At 30.2% G+C, this 3,132-nt stretch overlaps 1 pseudogene; it reads left to right on the top strand.

Moving 5' to 3' along the window:
• Positions 1–810: 810 nt before the first annotated feature.
• LOC112475914 lies at positions 811–929 on the top strand (annotated as a pseudogene).
• Positions 930–3,132: the final 2,203 nt, after the last annotated feature.

Raw genomic sequence — 3,132 nt, 5'->3', positions numbered from 1 at the left:
TTATTCAGTCAAAAAGGAAGGAAATTCTGCCATTTAGAACAACCTGAGGACATTATGCTAAGTGAAATAAACCAGACACAGAAAAGCAAATACAACATAATACCACTTGTATGTATACAACTTGATGCATTTAGAAAAAGAATCCATAAAATCATCACCATAATTTATGCTCTAACTATATCCTGTCACCTTCAAAAGTTTCCTCCTAGCCTCGTTGTTATTATTTTTATGTGGGACATCAATACTTAATATAAGATCTACCTTCTTAGCACATTTTTAAGTATACAGTACAGTATCATTAACTATAGGCTCTATGCTGTATAGTGGATTTCTAGGACTTATCCACTTTGCAAACTGAAACTTTGTACCCTTCGATTAATACTTCCCAGTTTCCACCTGCCTCCAGTCCCCAACATTCACCCTTCTACTTTCTGCTTCTATTAAATATGTGGATAAGGAATATATATTTGCTCCATAATGCAATAAAAATTCATAGTTGTTTATTGATTAATGTGCATTATTAAAATTATATTCTATAATAATAACCTGCCAGCAGAATGCAGAATAAAAAGAGAAGATGATGGACTGTGAATTGAGTAACTTCTGAAACATCTGGGGAAATACAGTCATGAGTTGAAATAGTAGCATATAATTTTGTTTTCAAACACCTACAATTACTAACAACCAAATGGAAATAAATTGTCTCTGAAGTATAGGAGAATGTAGTATGTATTTAAAATTTTAATACAGAATCATAGTTTCCAATATATTCTAAATTATTAAGTAGTTTTGAATCAAGATGTAGTTGTAGTCTACAGCCATGCCACCCTGAACAAGCCCAATCTCGTCCGATCTCGGAAGCTAAGTAGGGTCAGGCCTGGTTAGTACTTGGATGGGAGACCACCTAGGAAGACCAGGCGCTGTAGGCATAAAAAATATAAACTAAGGGATTGTAAGCTGACAAGGTCCTTGCAATCTGTGAGGTCAACCAAGGGTTGCCTCACCAAAAAAATAAATTAATTAATTAATTAAAAAAAAAGATGTAGTTGTAAACTTTTAAAGGTTAAGCTAATATAAATAGAGCAGAACTGAATTTAACTTAGAGAAGAATTACTGATAAACAATGTGTCTGTTTAAAACCAGTGGCATGTTGTAAAAAGAAATCGCCATATTTCTTTTACTTGGAATAGAAACAAATATTTTTCTCTTATAGGAGGATGCTGTGTTACTTAATAATTAATTTAGAATAAAGGTCATTTATCTTAGAAATCTAAGATATGTGTCTAACTCTGAATTTTCTGTAAACTACTCATTGTAAACTACTAATTTAACATATTCTCAGTAGATTAGTGAGGGGACTGACTTTTAGGCAACCTTAATTGTATTAGTCTGCTAGGACTGCCTTAACAAAAATATCATAGACTGGATACCTTAAACACTAAAAATAAACATTTATTTCCTCACAGTTATGGAGGCTGAAAGTCCAAGATCAAGGTCATAGCAGATTTGGCTTTTCTCTTCCTGGTGTACAGGTAGATAGTTATCTCTTCACTGTGGCTTTACATGAACATGGGAGAAATAGGTATCTCTAATGTTTCTTCCTTTTATTATAAGGACAAGAGTTGTATTGGATTAGAGCCTAACACTTATGACCTTGTTTAACCTCATTTATCTCTTTAAAAGTCCCTGTCTCCAAATACAGACACATCAGGAATTAAAATTTCAACATATGAATTGTGGGGGGAAGCACATTTTAGTCCACATAAGTTAAAGACCTGGTAACTAGTCTTGTTGAAGAAGGTTTTAAAAATAGTTCCAATTTCTTTCTATTTTCCATTGATTAATGTGCATTATTAAAATTATATTCTATAATAATAACCTGCGGAATGCAGCGGAATGCAGAATTAAAAGAATTTCCATTTTCTTTCTATAGAGTGGGAGTGGAAAAACAAATGAATGATAATTTTGTAAATAATTACCAGCTCTGCTACAGTACAATGCTAATCCAGAAAACTAAAAAATTTGTTATAGAAGTTCTCATTTTTACCACTTTTTAAAACTGTAGTATAAAAATGTTTGAGAGTTATACATCTTTTTATTACTAACATACTTATTTGTAAAATAATTGACATTTTAAAAGAAGTTAGTTACTTTTACAAAAATCAATCATTATTTTTATATTTCATTTTTATTAATGGTGAAAATTTCAAGTAATCAGAATTTAATATAACAGGTCACCATATAGAAGTTTAAATAGATGATAACGTTTGGCCATTTGATCTTTAAATATATACATGATTATAAAGAAATATGATGTTACAGATATAGCTAAGATACTCCACTCATCTCCCCCACCTTCCTCCCTGGACAGAGTTAAAAACTAGGCTAAATTCCATGTACATTTTTGTCATACAAAGTGTTTTGTTTTCTTTCTACTGAATTTGAATCAATTCATACAAACATGTGTTTGAAGTTATGTATTTGGCATAACATATGTAACATTTTTGTCCTGGATTTAATAATTCGATATTTTTCTATGATTTATTTGCACTGATATGTGAAAGTAATTCATCCATTTAACTGCTATTTAATATTTTAATGTCATTATTTATCCAATTCTCTAACAGAGGAAGCTGTTTGTTTCCACTTGTTTGCAATGTTTATTGTTTTTTCTGTTTTGGGAATTAATTCTGTTACTATTTTACTCGAATTTTTGGAACTGAGTACATACATGAGATTAGCCTATGATTTTCTTTTTCTTTTCCTGGAGAATTTTAATCTAGTTTTAGTATCAAGAACTACGCACTATGTATTCACATAATATAGTTACGTATGGACTGCATAAATTGAAGACAGGAGTTTTGTTCTAATTTTCTATTCTCTGGATTGTTTTATAAAAGATAAGAATGATCTGTTGTTTTTTAAAAAACAATTGTTGAAAAATACTAGTAAAATGAAATGGGTCTGGTTTCATTTTTATTTTATTTTGTTGGTTTGCTGAAATTTGAGAGTTAAAGATCAATCCAGATTTTCAATTCTTGGTGTGTTATTTTTGATTGAGTTATCTTCTAGTAGTAGTACATTTTCTTTTTAAATTATCACAAAGTTGATCATATGTTCTTATATATTTTT

This window comes from Pteropus alecto, unplaced genomic scaffold (assembly GCF_000325575.1).
Source record: "Pteropus alecto unplaced genomic scaffold, ASM32557v1 scaffold152, whole genome shotgun sequence".
In the NCBI taxonomy this organism is placed as follows: Eukaryota; Metazoa; Chordata; class Mammalia; order Chiroptera; family Pteropodidae; genus Pteropus; species Pteropus alecto.
Note: the sequence above shows the minus strand (reverse complement) of the source record. Positions and strands in the feature narration are given on the sequence as shown.